The sequence below is a fragment of the Xyrauchen texanus genome, chromosome 8 (assembly GCF_025860055.1).
Source record: "Xyrauchen texanus isolate HMW12.3.18 chromosome 8, RBS_HiC_50CHRs, whole genome shotgun sequence".
NCBI classification, from domain to species: domain Eukaryota; kingdom Metazoa; phylum Chordata; class Actinopteri; order Cypriniformes; family Catostomidae; genus Xyrauchen; species Xyrauchen texanus.
In genome coordinates, this window is record NC_068283.1 from 45,939,562 (window position 1) to 45,956,113 (window position 16,552).

General features: G+C 37.8%; 1 protein-coding gene across 2 annotated transcripts in view; it reads left to right on the top strand.

Moving 5' to 3' along the window:
* LOC127648266 (interferon-induced very large GTPase 1-like) overlaps positions 1-16,552 on the top strand; it is a 399,776-nt gene that overhangs the window by 345,940 nt on the left and 37,284 nt on the right. Inside the window, exon 1 of one of the 2 annotated variants that reach the window (XM_052132851.1) lies at positions 9,640-9,744. The exons of the other annotated variant lie outside the window; for it this stretch is intronic. The gene's annotated coding sequence lies outside the window, so the exon portion shown is untranslated. Of the gene's footprint in view, positions 1-9,639; positions 9,745-16,552 lie in introns of those variants that run through there. 2 annotated transcript variants of the gene reach the window in all.

Consider the following 16,552-nt stretch of genomic DNA (forward strand, 5'->3'; position numbering starts at 1 on the left):
CAATTAAAAGTTGCTCAGATGACCAATTAGGTTGAACATCAAGAGGCAGGGTCTTCCCTCTGATAGGCTTTAGAACACCACCATGTCTCCACATAACTCCAACATAAATCTACACATGAAAAGAACGGAAAAACAAAGTTAAGTGTCACAAACTGAAATTTTAAATTAGCTTTAACTTGGGGCATGTGACTATTTTATAAAATATTTATAAAAACTATTTTGTCAATGAAAATAAAACTGACAGATTTAAAGATAATCATGTTTTTGAAAATAGTTGATATCTTTATTTTCTCAATTCCACAACTGGACTGAATTCCATAGGAAACAAATATGGGTTAGGGGGAATCATGATTCTAACTACCCTTTAAAGTAATTATGAAATGGAAGTTACAATAGTCTTCATCCCTATTGTGGCATATAAAAGATACCTTCACTGTTTTTTTTATCCTTCTTTGATTCCTGACTTTTCTTAGTAAAGAATGTTTTCCTCTCCTTCTCCTTCAAAGCCCTGAACTTCATGAAGGAATCCACTGTACTTCTCTCTGATTTCCCTGCTTTCAAACACATTGTCATATAGAAATCTCTCAAATTATACTCGACAGTTCACCAAGCAGTATTGTTGCCTACCTGCACTCGTGCTTGCCTCATTTTCAGCAGGAACTTTATCTTTCAGAAATGTTATGCTTTTACCACATGCACTGCAAAAAGCAGGACAGCTTTCCAGTGTAGCGCCACAAAATGGACAATACATTGTGATCTGTAAAAAATTACTAACTTCAGGGAAGAAGCAGCCTCTTAAAACGGCGTTCAGACTAACAATAATCTTTTGAAATAAAATCTCAACGCAAAATCACAGTGACTAACTTCTTGCAAGTACACAGTAATTACCTATCTACTGCACAAGACAAATATTGTGTTAAAGTGTTTAACAACACTAAAATTAAACATACATTTTAATATTTACTTGTTTGTACTTACATTCACATTCTTCGTGTGTGTCTGTGCGCGTGAAAAGCATCCAGACTAGTGATGGGTCGTTCGCGAATGAGTCGGCTCTAAGAGCCGGCTCTTGTAGGTGAACGACGGGAGCTGGCTCGCATATCTGAAGAGCCGACTCTATTTTTAAATATATAGCCTATAGAAATTAAATCATTATGTAATAATGAAATAATGAATTAATTTTATTTTAAAATTATTATATAGGCCTAAAGGCGCACACATTCATTTTGAGTGTCTGATCAGCCTCACGTTCTGTTCCTGTCAATCATACACAAGGTGTCAACCAATTATACGGCATGAGGGAGGGGCCGAGCCATCACACACACACACACACACACACACACACGCACACACACACACACACACACACACAGCGTCAAACTCGGAGGAGAGGAGAGGAAAAACACATGTGAAAACAAAGCAAAAGCAGGAAAATGAGTCGGAAGCACAGCAGCATTTGGAACCACTTTAATGATGTGGACAATGTTAAAGCACAGTAATTTGCCAAAAAAAAAATATTGCATAAAGCCGGTTCTACGCACAAAGCGAACTGTGCACCCAACTGTGAAGCTAGTGGAGCTTCGAGAAACAGCTTTTTCTTTAATATGGGTTCTATTATGTTCAGATTGTATTTGTTTTGAATGTTGTTTCTATACATTAAAAAGTTCTAATGCAAATGCTTAATAGTATTATTTTTTCATAACAAATCAATGCATTTTTAAAGAAATTGTGAGACATTGCGAGTATGATTTCATTTAATAATTGAATTAGAATTGTTTTCACACCTATCATAGAGAAAACATTTTTTTTTTTAAAGAGCCGTTTGTGAGCCAAAAGAGCCGGCTCTTTTCAGTGAGCTGAGTCAAACGAGCCGACTCACGGAAAAGAGCCGGATTGCCCATCTCTAATCCAGACCGCCAGCGATAACGCATGGGAGATTGAGAGCAATTTACCGTTTCCGTAGACCACCTGTCCCCCTAGTGGTCGGGAGCATTTCCGTTGTGTTGTGGCTTTTCCGTTGTGTTGTGGCTTGTTTCCGTTGTGTTGCGGCTTTTTTGCGTTGTGTTGTGAACTTATGTTTGCTTTTTGAATTTCGTTGTGTTGTGCACTACTGGGCCACCGTAGATTTCCCCTGGAGACGGGCTTCATTTATTGCAGGCCACAGCTGTAGACGTCGTGCTCGGTCAATCTTCGAGAGATCTTCTACAAAAGGGAAACCGTGATTTCTCAGGTACTCAGATTTTTTCGCCGCTTTCCACACAGAGTCGCGAATCACCCTTGATGTAAACTGAATAATTATTCCTCTGGGTTTATCGATATTAGCCAGCTCCTTTCCCCTTTTCTGGCCCAGACGATGCACTGTGTCAATGAGACTGGGGAGTTTGGTCTTCTCTGTAGGCATGACAGTGTTGTGTTCTGTGTAATTGCACTAGAGGGCACTAGAGAGTGCAAGAGAGGAGGAAGAAAAAAAAGAGGAATAGGAGAAGTAGTGCGAATAGTGATGGTTGATATGAGTTCGTAAAATAAAGAAGTTAATAATCCTACTTACCTCGTCAAATGCGTTGATGTCCTAGAGTTCACTGTTTACTTGCATATTAATATCAACATACAACAATTGGCGACGATGGCGAGTCTTCCCACACCTGCTCCGTTCCTGCCATGTGCTTCTGATCCACCTATACCCTTCTGCACGTGGAAAAGAATCTTCGAGAACTACATGCTGGCTATTAATGCGTCAGGAGATTCCTGGACGGCTGCTCGAAGACGCGCAGTTCTTTTACATTGCCTGGGTACAGAAGGACAACGTATTTTCTACACTTTGCCGAATCACGGTACGACTTATGATGACGCAATGTCTGCTTTGGAAGCGCACTTCATTCCGAAAGTCAATGTTGTTGTTGCACGTCACCAGTTCAGGCAGAGAGCTCAACGCGGATGAAACGATTGCGCAATACACTTCAGCGTTACGAGAATTGGCAGTCAATTGTGCTTATGGTACAGTAGAGGATGAAATGATTCGGGATCAGCTCATCGAAAGCGTGCACGCTGCAACAGTCGCGCAACAAACTTTTACTGGACCAGCCCGCTTCGTTGGAGGCTGCTGTAACTGTTGCGTGCCAGATTGAGCAAGCGTTGCACAACGTGAATTTACTTCGAGATACTGCTCCGGTACAGGCGGTGAGTTCAAAGACTTCTCATTATCAATCGACTAACGTTACACAAGACAGACCTAAAGCTAAACCGAGTAAGTTTACTGCGTCACAGCGTGCTTGTTACAGATGTGGCTCTAATAAGCACTTGGCAAACTCATCTGATTGTCCAGCATCTAAAGCTAAATGTAATTCATGTGGCAAAACAGGACATTTTGCGAAAGTATGCCGTTCGACAACATCTGTTCGCTGGTTCTGCCCGAAGTACAAATATGCACTATGAGCTGTGCAAATTCTGGCGACAGGATTAAGTGTTGTGTGCACATTTCTACTGACACAGGGCAGTCTATGGAGACCGAGTTTGTTGTGGATACGGGCTCTGTAGTTTCGATTTTGCCAGAGACTTTGTACAGGCATTATTTCAGTACATCTCCACTGTCTGCGCCGAGTGTCCAATTGGTCACGTACGTGAGAGGCCCTATTCCAGTCCTAGGATGTCTCACAGCTAATGTGTCATTGCATGGGGTGTCTGCTACCGTTCCACTCTACATTGTGAAAAACGGATCTGCCTTATTAGGCATGGATGTACTTAAAACACTGAAATGTACGATTAACCATGACTGTACTGTTGCTGTTTCTACTACCTCTGCTTCAGTTCACAGTGTTGCGAATACTGAGCCTGTGGGGTGTGTGAAAGGCTTCATGCACAAGGTCAGAGCTCATGATGATGCAGTTCCAGTACAACAAAAACTCCGTCGACTTCCCTTTTCTGTACGTAATGCAGTCTCAGAGGAACTACAATCTCTTCTGAATCAAGGTATTATCGAGCTGAATCGATGCTTCTCCCTGGGTTTCAGCCCATAGTAGTCACTACAAAGAAAGGAGGAAAAATTAGACTTTGTGTTGATCTTCGTGAACCGAACAAAGCACTACTAGTTGACAAACACCCATTACCCCATATGGATGAGCTGTTGAGTGAGTTGAGGGGTGCAGCTGTATTTTCGACTATTGATCTAACATGCGCGTACCATCAACTACCCTTACATGCTGACAGCCGTGACTTCACTGCCTTCATCACGCATGAGGGTCTTTTCAGATTCCGTCGTGTTCCTTACGGATTAGCGTCTGCTCCTTCAGCATTCCAGAAAATGATGGAGACGGTGCTAAAAGGTGTTCCGGGTGTATGAAACTATTTGGACGATATAATAGTTTACTCTGCTTCACAGATTGAACATGACAAAACTCTTCACACTGTCATTCAAAAATTAACAGATGCGGGTTTGACACTAAACATGCAGAAATGCACACTCAACAAGACTTCCCTCAAATTCTTGGGACATGTGATCTCAAAGGAAGGAATCTTACCAGATACTGCTCACATCGAAGCTATAGTCGATGCTCCTACTCCACACGACGTATCTGCTCTTCGTTCATTCCTTGGATTGATCTCGTGGTACAGTAAATTCTTCCCAAACTTTGCCACGGAGGTGGAACCCTTACGTGCTCTTCTGAGAAATGCCCCTGAAACTTTGTTCGAATGGACTGCAGAAGCAGATCGCTGCTTTAACAAAATGAAAGCTGTTCTAGTGGAGAGCCCAGTGCTTGCACTTTTTGACCCTTCTCTTCCTACTATCGTGTCAACTGATGCTTCGGACTATGGGCTTGGTGGAGTAATGACTCAACTCCATGCAGATGGTGTAGAGCGCACTGTCGCTTTTGCTTCACGTACACTAAAGCGCAGCCGAGAGGAAATACTCTACAGTGGAAAAAGAGGCTTTAGCTTGCGTGTTTGCGGTAGAGAAATGAGCCCATACTTATGGGGTCATCACTTTACGTTACGTACTGACCACAAAGCATTAACTACTTTGCTGGCTACAAAAGGAATTGGGCGTGCTGGAATGAGAGTAGCCAGATGGTCAGCCCGGTTGCTGTGTTTTTCAGATGCGACATTGAATACCGCCCTGGCGCTCAAAACCAGGCCGCAGATTGCTTATCAAGAATACCCTTACCAGTGATGGATGAGAACATTGAGGAACCAGAAATGGTTGCCGCAGTCCTTTCAGGGTTACATTCAGTGTCCATGGAGGATTTCACAAAAGCTTCCGAATCTTGTTCTGAGCTGTGTTTACTTAGAACGCAAATACTGAATGGCTGGCCACACAACAAGAAGGATGTAGATCCAGCTCTATCATCATTCTTTTTCATTCGTGATGAACTGTCAGTATACAATGGATTGATCATGCGAGGTGAACATCGTGTTGTTGTTCCTGTTTCTCTTCGTGCAACCTTGGTGAAGTTGGCTCACGAAACACACCAAGGTTTGGTCAGAACCAAACAAAGGCTACGTGACCTGTACTGGTGGCCGAAAATGGATTTGTTAGTCAACTCAGTGATTTCAACCTGTCTTACTTGTCAACTCAATGATAAATCTGCAAAGACAGCTCCTGCTCCATTACAACCTGTCGATTTGCGGATGGACCTTGGCAAAAACTGGGTCTTGATATCGTCGGGCCTTTCGAACATGCTGCATCAGGTTGTCGTTTACGCAATTTCATTGGTGGACTATTACAGCAAATGGCCAGAAGTTGCTTTTTCTTCACATGTCACTACTGAGGTTGTTTCTTCTTTCTTACATTCTGTGTTTGCACGAGAAGGAAACCCTTTGTTTGTTGTTACGGACAATGGACCTCAGTTTCTATCTTCAGCTTTTGCAGATTTCCTTTCGGAACGTGGTATCAAACATCTGCGTACAAGTGTTTATCACCCACAAGGAAGCGGTGCAGTTGAGCAGCTGGAACAGAGTGCTGAAAGAGTGTATCTTTTCTCGTGAACAAATGAGAAAAGCTTGGAGACCGTCAGTAGTTGAGTTTCTTCAGAGTTACCGTGCTACTCCTCATGCTACTACCGGTGTATCCCCATCTGAACTTTTGCATAACCGGAAAATGAGAACGAAGATAGACATTTTTCCTGTGGGGGAGAAAAGTGCCAAATGTGCTGGTGTACGAGATGCTGTCAAGGAAAGGCAGGAGAAAAGTAAGAAATACACAGACAGGAAGAGGAGAGCCAAACCTGTTTCTTTCAAGGTCGGGGAACAAGTAAGAATCAGGAAGCCAGAACATGTTCCTAAAGGAAGCCCTAAGTATACCTTACCTTTGTCGATTAGGTGAAAAGATCGGACCAAGTTCATTCTTGCTTAGCGATGGAAAGAAATGGAATGGACTGAGACTGACTAAATTTCCAGATCAAACTGAAAAAACTGTTCAGGGATCAAATCTGCCTGCTCAAAACCGCTCAATCACTCTCAGGAGGAGTGAAAGAGTTGTTAAACCACCAGGGTGGATGAAATACTTCATAAAGTAGTGAAGTCAAAAGACAACATGATTGTGAAAAAAAAAAAAAATGTTTGAAAATCACATGTACTTGTTCTATTGTGTTAAGGTACTTGATTTGTATTTAAAATGGCATTTCTAAATAATACTGTCTAGTTTAAGAGACCTGCAGTAACATAATATTCTTGTATGTTAAAAGGTGTTAATATCATTGTTGTCTTAACACATACTGCCTTAAGGGTTAAATACTGAATAAGTCACCTACTGACTTTATGTAAGGGGGGGATGTTGTGTTCTGTGTAATTGCACTAGAGGGCCCTAGAGAGTGCAAGAGAGGAGGAAGAAAAAAAAGAGGAATAGGAGAAGTAGTGCGAATAGTGATGGTTGATATGAGTTCGTAAAATAAAGAAGTTAATAATCCTACTTACCTCGTCAAATGCGTTGATGTCCTAGAGTTCACTGTTTACTTGCATATTAATATCAACATACAACAGACAGCTTAACATATGCAAATAGTTTCTTGCCGCACGTCTTGTTTATCGGCCTCCGGTACTCCGAATAAACGTAGACTCCATCTTCGTGAATAACTCTCTAACTCTGCTATGCGCAACTCAGCTGAGCCCAGACATGCCTCATCTTTAGAGATGCGCTTCTCAAGAACTGCAGATTTCTCCTTAATGTCCTTTATCTCAGAACATGCAAAGTCAATCGTTTTCTTGAGTCCCTCAAGTCGCATGCTATTATCAGAAATCAGTTTCTCCAAAGCATCAGATCTAATGTTAATGAGCTGCGAAAGTTGTAGAACTATGTCAGAGGTCTTCATTACAGCAGTAGAAGAAGGTAACTGCTCCGATTTACCTTTCTTTGGCGCAGGTGATTTGCTGGGAGTGACAGGCAGAAAGGTAATGTCTTCATCAGCCGATATATAATCATGGAAGTTGTCTTCCAGGCTAACGCTATCTGACATGATGGTTGTCTTTGATTTCGATTTTGTCTGATTTATATCCCTTTTTTGATCAGAGGTCGCCATTTGATAACTCCGAATTGTTTAAACAACGGATAGCCAACACTGTTTAACTATATTTGTAATTATTAGACTATATGTCTGTAGTCCTGCTCAGCCATGATGTTTGATCCGTGTCTCAAGCTAATGACGTAATTTCCAGGGAGGCATCACTGAGCCCGTTGTACACGCCCCAATCCCCTGACTCCACCCCCACGTCAAAACAGTGCCATAAAGTGAAATGCACAGAAAAGTGAAGCGCAAAGGCAAAACTGTATCATGAGCTCACATGTGATGGAAATGCAGATTAAAAGGAGCGTTGCAAAATAATTAGTAGCATTGCAAAGAAAAAGATGTGTGGCAAAATCATTGCTGCCTAAAAATCTGTTGCAGAGATAAAAAAGGATAAAAGTTCTTACGTTTCTTTTACAACAGTCATTGATTTTTGCAATTAATTGTATCTTGGTTTTTGCTATATTTTATTTATACTTTGCAATTCTTTATTTTTGTTTGCAAAACTTTCTTTTTTCCTCTCGATACTTTATTTTACTTTTGGGACACTTAATTTATGTTTTAAAAATTTTGTTTTTTTATTTTGCAGAACTTTATTTTATTTTGCAATACTTTATATTTTTGCAAATATATGTGGCGTGGAATTGACTCCATACGACTCCAAAGAGTGATTTATTCATGCATTGGGCATTACTAGTTTTAATTTCAGTCTATATGTTGGAGGGTGCCACTACATGTTATTGGAGCGCACAAGACACATTTTGTTTGACACAAGCTGAAATTGCCTCAGTAGATCAGAGCTGACAGGCCCTGGATGAGCATAAATACAATTAATTGAAACTTAGTAATTTACTGGCCAGACAAATATCCAGACAGTTTTTCAACTTGCCCGAGAGAGCACTGTATCTTCTGTACACACAGTACACTGTACACACACACGAGTTCTTTGAAACAAAAATGAACTTTTAATGTTTAATTGGTCTTTAGCAATGTCCATTGATAATATTTGATTAGCCTTGTGAAACTTGTTCTTAACACCTTCTTAAAATCCGGCCTCTTTTTGTGCATGAGCTTGAAAACAACATACACAAAGGAAAACATTTCCAGTTCTTGAACCCTTTGGGCTACAAACACAAACGTGTTAATTAAGGGACAGATAACTCACCCTGCAATGCATATATTAATATAATAATTTACACTCTGAAATGTGTTACAGTTTATTTGATTTCATAGAACTGAAAGAACAATTTGGTGTCATAAACTCATTTCTGATGCAGGTTGAAATGGGTTTGAAAATATTATACACATGCATGTGATTATTGTTTACTATTTACTATTATTTGTCTACAGTACATAAAAGGAGAAAACTGCTATAAATGTTATATTTGTAGTCATTAGATTGGTGTGATGGACATTTGAGCAGTATTCATTTAAACAGTAATTCAAACCACTTCCATTATGTCTATTGTTGAGTTAAGAACAAAACGTCTAAATAAAACAGTAAATAATGAAAGGGCTTTAATGCTTGTGGTGTAATAAGTGCTTAATGTTGTGCAGTTTTCAGAAAATTAATCATTTGTAGTATAAACAAGTTTAGTATTTAAGTTGAAATTTGACCAGATCCTGAGAATGCCCCATGTATGAGCCACGTTATAGTGTAATACTTCAATCTTCAACAAATCTCAGTCCTATTGTTGTTAGTGGCACATTTCTCCTGTGGTCAAAGTGTCCTGCTAATGTCATGCCAGCACTATGTATGGTTTATATATGAATTTGTCTCTCTGTTTTTAAATAAGTCATTCAAATCCACAGAATCTTTGTTAAATCTATTATGGGGCTCATACTGTACATGGGACATTATTGGGGATCTTTAGATAAAAGAATGATGAAACATTTACTGCAGTGTTTGCATTCAGTTTACCACAAAATATGTTATTTACCAGAAACTTTTAGAGAAATCACATGTGTGGGAAAGAGAAACGAAACAAAGACGTTCACAGACAGTTTCCCTCACATCACATGATTTAATGAAAACCAATGTAGTTCAAAAGCTTACAGACTCCCTCTTATTGGCTGACACCTGTCTTATGTAACATGGGTACACTATATTAATCCACAACGGTGTGCATTACAGAAGAAGCAGTAGAAAGAGTGACTTGCAGAAGATTACCTTCATTACATGAAGTGATTCAAGAACCCAAGATACATCTACTGTGTGAAAGTCAACAGAGGAATCCAGACTCGCTCTCAGGTTTGACTTTATTATATTTCATTTATAAATTCATCAGACTCTTTTATCCAAACTTACCAATGAGGGAAATCTCATTTTGTTATTATTATAGTAAACTGAAACTGAAAATAAAATAGAAACTAAATTAAAAATAACCTAGTAAATGGAAAGTAAATTCTGCAAGAAATTTAAACAACATTTTTAAAAAGATAAAACTAAACTGAAACTGTCCTGCATTGTTTCAAACTAACTAAATTAAATGAAAAGATCATAAAATATTTCCAGTTTTTGTGCATTTGACAAAATATTATCTTTCTTATTTTCTAGTTTCTTTTACTGCAGCTGTCTGTAAAAAAAAATAAAAAAAATAATTCAGTTTGGTTAAATATGAAATGTCCGGGATTGGAGTTTAAAAAATTCTAATTCAAACCTATTTAAAATACAACGTAATATTTCATTTGGCAAAATCACACTTATAATTCAAATTCAAAAGTCTATAATTCAAATTGACACAATTCAAATTGTTTTGTCATAATTCTGGCTCCGTAAATGTGCACGAGATATTTGAGTTGCACTCCTGGAAGTGTCACATTTGCCGATCGTCTCTATATGCCATAAAGATCAATCCATAATCATGTACAATAAATTGACTTTCAATACTGTCGTCATGATTAACACGGGCTAATGATTGGGGTGAACTCTGTCATGTGACTACATTTTTGCATTAATACCAATTTTATTGACAAGATGTGTTTCCTAACCAGAAACATTTGTTTTCGCAACATTTGATGTATTGACAGAGTTTATGTGCTTGAGTTAAACGGAAAATATTATGACGACATTTGTGAAATTTTAAAGATAATTTTCGTTTACATCAGCATAGCCAAGTTACCATTGTCTCTGACATATTCCGGAGACCAGATACACGCACGCCTAAACATGTATGGCTGAATTCCGGCATTTACGCTGTCGATCATATTGGTTCTGATTAGTTGTTGCTGTAGTGGTCTGACCACGATGAGTGAATGATTTGTGAAGACATGCCAACGAATTTCTGCTCTTTGATGATACCTGAATGATAATAAAATGAAAGTATGCCATGAAATGGGAATTACTGTATGACCTGATCATAGCGAAATGCCTTACGCTGGTGGTAGATAATCTGATGAATATGCGGAGCCTACCGCTAGGTGTCAGAGGCGTGCCGCAACAGTGGTGCTAGCGATGAGAACATGGAAGTACATCTGGAGTAAGAAAATGCTGCGTTTTATGGATCGTGTAAATGCGCCCTTGGGGGCGCTCTGGGAACCTCATCGATTGTTGTACCGAACAAAGTAAATTCTTTCACAAGGCTTTTGTGAAGGCTATATTAACCCGTTGATACGTATTTTTTTGCACTCGGGAGTGACGTCACTCTGCTTACGTTTAATATATTTGCATTCTGATATATGCATGGATATGCGATTAATGTTAACAGATTGTACGACTTTTCGAAGGTCTAAGTGTTCGACTTTGATATCCGATCTCTGTTGCATCATAGCAGAGTCCAGAAACAGCAATTTGTTTATTTGTGCCGGAAGTGCGAATGACAACGTGCAATATCAAAACGGGACTTCATACCTTATTATGAAATCGCGATCGACAGATGGATCCAGTTCAGCCTGCTTGGGTCAATTGTCCGGGACAGAGTTCATTCTATAACGTCCAGTAGCACTTTTGTACGTAATTATAAATCTTGATATGTTCTCTATGTTTACATGAGATCTCACCTGGAAGAATTACACTTCATCGTCGTTCTGCGACAGACTATGCAATCTGAGCAGCATTTCTGTTGTAAAACTGTATATTATCTTATATATGAAGTCTTCTAAACAGAATGAGCCCATCTCAAAGTCCAACATTTTTTTTTTTTGCTTTAAAATAACAACATATATTAATTCTGAAACTTTAGAAGTGAAGCCCAAAGTGTCTTCTTCCAAAATATACTACAACTGTGTACATACTCCAAGGGGGCCAGTATATACAGCCATTTAAGTTGGGTATGTAATTTGCATGGTTTGTGCTCGGGAAGGGGGGCGGGGAGGCACACATCAACAGGTGAAACTGTGGTGTCATGCTCCCTCGGAATGCTCACATCATGGGCTCGGTTTTCCTAGTGAGTAGGGCATAGGGATTATGAATTGGATTGGGATGAACAGGTAGCATGGCAACGGAAGGTCTAGACCCATGACTAGATCTGAATGCATTTGATGGATATGAAAATGACTTGGCTTATTTCTGATGGAAGCAGGCTGCTGCCTGAGCCGATGATTTTGCAGGATTCGCGGGGTGCTCGCTCTTTCCGCGCCGGGTCGTGCAATGCGATTGAGAGAGATCTCCTGAGTGAATGAGATATGGGTGAAGATCCGGGTTTGCTGGTTGTTTACTCCCCACGGGTTTGATGCTTGAGATGAAGTGACGACGTCTTTGGAAAGGGAAGGCGGGCTTCCAGAAATGGAGAGGTTGAAACGCGTCTAGTTGCAGTGTTAGCACACCGAAACAGCAATGTGATTGATTGTGAGCGGACTTATAAAGCATTGGCTTACATGCGATTGGCTAGGAGTTACCCAGCTAATGATGTGATGATGTACAGCTGCTGGTGTTCCCGCTAGAACTACGCTCCACTTCCATTTATTGGAAATTTAACAATAAGCTACTTTCTGATGCTAAATTTGTAGAAATGGTTGTTAAATGTGCATCTATTTTAGAGGATGACTCTATGAGTCATGCCCAAAAGTGGGAATTCTTTAAATTTAAAGTCAGACAATTGGCAATGTGTCGTGGTAATGAACTTAAATTAGCCAATTATAAAAATGCCAAGATATTCTAAACGATCTCAACAAGTTACTGTCCAAAGAGACTCTTAGCACAGTGGAAGAAGCAAACTTATTTAAACTCCGGAAAGAAATAGATGATCTTTATTTAGATATGGCTAAAGGTGCCTTTATAAGATCTAGAGACAAATGGTTAGAAATTGGAGAGAAAAATACCAGCTATTTCTTTGCTTTGGAAAAAATAAATATAAAAAGAAATTCTTTAACAACCTTAAAAATTAATGATAACATTAATAAGAACCCCTCTCAAATCAACAAATATGTATATTCTTTTTATAACAAACTAAATAATTCAGATTATAATGAAAACAATGCCAAATCTTTTTTACAAAAAATCAAGCCATACACTCCAATGATCTCAAATCAGTTTAGAATTGATTGTGAAAATGATCTCTCTTTAGATGAACTAAGGCAGTACATTCTATGAAGAAGGGTAAGTCCCCGGGTTCAGATGGACTAAATGTTGAGTTTTTGGCACACTTTTGGGAAATGATCAAGGTACCATTGCTTAGAGTATACACTGAATGTATTATTAATGAAGAATTATGTACTACCATGAAACAAGGTCTTATTACAATGATACCAAAACTGGGAAAAGATCCTCTCTCCCTTGAGAACTGGAGACCAATCACATTACTAAATATAGATTATAAACTTTTCTCATTAGTATATGCCAAAAGATTAAAAACATGTCTATCTGAAATAATTAATGAAACTCAAACAGATTTTATGCCCAAACGACATATAGCTCTAATATCAGGCTCGTATTAGACCTTATAGATTGTGCACATCACATAAATTCGGATGCAATTATACTGTTTTTGTATTTCTACAAAGCTTTTGACACCATCGAACATAAATTTATATTTTCAACTCTAGATCTATTTGGCTTTGGAGAAAAATTCATTAAAGTAATCAAAATGATATATAATGATATTAATAGTTCTGTTCTCTTACAATTTGATTTCCTATTAATAGGGGAGTAAGGCAAGGTTGTGGTATTTCACTAATTGTAGAATTACTCTCCCTGAGTATTCGAAACAACACTGATATTAAAGGTGTGTAAATTTTTGATCGGGAGGTAAGATTCTCACAACTTGCGGATGATACAACCCTGTTTTTAGAAAACAAAGATCAAATTAGTAAAGCTCTTGAAATGCTTTTTCAGATCCATCTGGCCTAAAATTAAACATTCCTAAATGTGAAATCCTTTGTTTATATGATACCCTAGAAACCTTGATGAATAGCATACCCATTAAAGAGAGTGTTAAGTACCTTGGCATCCATATTTCTAAGAAAAACTCTATAAGACTTAAAAAAGCAAAACTAAGATTTAATAATTGGCTTCAAAGAGATTTATCTTTTCCTGGTAGAGTTCTTTTAACTAAAGCAGAAGGTCTATCATGTTTTATATACCCAGCTATTTCACTATTTGTCCATGATAACACCTGTAAACAAATTAACAGATTATTATTTAACTTCTTTTGGAAAAATAAACATCATCATTTGAAAAAACAAGTTTTATGTGGTAAAAAATCCGATGGAGGTTTTGACATGTTAGATTTTATTTGATGTTAATAATACATTCAAGGTGAATTGGGTTAAACAATGCGTTAATTCACCAGACTCTATCTGGCACTTTATCCCACATAATATTTTTTAAATGGTGGGAGAGCTTAAGTTCTTGTTAACTTGTAACTTTTCCCCTTCTAAGCCCTATAAAACTTTCCAAATTCCATGAACAGGCTCTCTTGGCATGGAAACTTTGTTTTGCCACAATTTCTCCCCTCACAAGGTGAAATTATGGAATAATGAAATGATTATAGCAAAGAACAAGTCAATATTCCTTAAGAACTGGCATGAGAAAGGAATAGATTATCTTTGCAATATATTTGATCCAGAAGAGAATGTTTACTCTTATTATGATTTTATGTCTAAACTCAACTTTCCTGTTGTCCATAAGGAATTTTTCAAAGTGATAAAAGCAATACCTAGTGGTCTGTCTCATTTGATGAGATGTAATTTATCCTTTGGAGAGATTGTAAAGACTGAGCAAAATTTTTTAGTAGAAGATAAGAACATTTACGACCCAAAATGTAGTAATAAAATTATAAGAAATGTTTTTCTCTCAAGGAAACAAATTACCCCTAGGGGAATTTTTTTTGGAATTCACTAATAGTGAATATTAATTGGAAAAAAGCATGGCTCTTACCATATACATTTTGTATCCTCAACAAAGTTAGAGAAATACATTTAGAAATGTTACATAAAATATATCCTATTATATATATATATATATATATATATATATATATATATATATATATATATATATATATATATATATATATATTATATATATCCTGGTAATAAGGATTTGAATTGTAATTTTTGTAAAAACAATCTTGAGTTAAATTGAATATCTTTTCTTTAAATGTCCCCTTATCCAAAAGTTTTGGTATGACCTATCCAAAATCTTTACCTCAAAATCTAAATCAGATATTGCCTTAACATTGTGTGATATAATTTGTTATTTTTCTCATTGTGATTATAATATAGAATATATAGGGAATGTGATAATTTTATTGGCAAAACACTTTATTCATAAATGTAAATTTTCCTCAACAATACCCACACTTATAATAATAATAATAATAATAATAACTTTATTCTTATATAGCGCCTTTAAAGCAGCTTCTCAAGGCGCTTTACATAATAAAACAAGCAAAATTAAAATACATCACAGAGAAAAAAATAATATAAACAAAGATAAAATACAATAAAATAAAAGTCAAGTAAAAGCTAGCCTAAAAAAATGAGTTTTCAATAAAGATTTGAAATTACTTAAAGATTGTGCATCTCTAATATTTGAAGGAGTGCATTCCAAAGTCTAGGAGCATAGGATGAGAAAGCCCTATCCCTACAGTACGCTAACCGAGTCTGTGGGACTGCCAATAGACCAGCTTGTGAAGAGCGTAAATGACGCTTGGGTGTGTATAAAGTTAAAAGCGCAGACAAATACTGCGGTGCCAGACCATGCAGTGCCTTATATGTGAGCATAAGTATTTTAAAATCGACTCGGAACCTGACCGAGTCAGTGCAAAGACTTTAAAATTGGTGTAATATGCTCATTTCTTCTGATTCCAGTCAAGATCCTAGCAGCAGAATTTTGAACACATTGTAATTTGTTCAGTGTGGTTTTGGAACTCCAGCTGAAAAGTGCATTGCAATAGTCAATGCGAGAAAAAACTAAAGTATTAATAAGCCTTTCAGTCACAGAGAGGGATAACATAGAGCTGAAGTCTGGCAATATTTCTGAGATGAAAATAAGAGTTCTTAACAATGTACCGCACATGAGAGTCGAAGGACAGACTAGAATCAAATATAACTCCCAAGTTTTTTAACTTAGTCTGTGCCTCCAAATCAGTCCCATCTATGTTCAGAATTAGTGAACCAGCCTTACGAAGCTGATGAGGAGTGCCAATAAGCAAGAACTCAGTCTTATCATTATTTAGACACAAAAAATTTTGAGACATCCATGTTTTTATCTCAGAAATACAGTGTGTTAAAAAAGGAACATCCAGATTTTGACCAGGCTTAGAGTGAATATAAATCTGAGTGTCATCTGCATAACAGTGATAATTAAGTCCAAGTGATCTTAGTAACAGTCCGAGTGGAAAGATGTAAATGCTAAAAAGTAAGGGACCAAGAATTGAACCTTGGGGAACACCCGTACGGACAGAGCCAATCTCAGACCGAAAACCATTCATACAAACAAACTGTTTACGATGCGAGAGGTAAGATCTAAACCAGGTTAAAGTCTCAGAAACACCAAAGACAGTTTCCATACGGTTTAGTAAAAGATTGTGATTAACAGTATCAAAAGCGGCACTAAGATCGAGAAGGATAAGAATGGAAAGAGAACCAGAATCTGAGGCTATTAACAGGTCATTGGT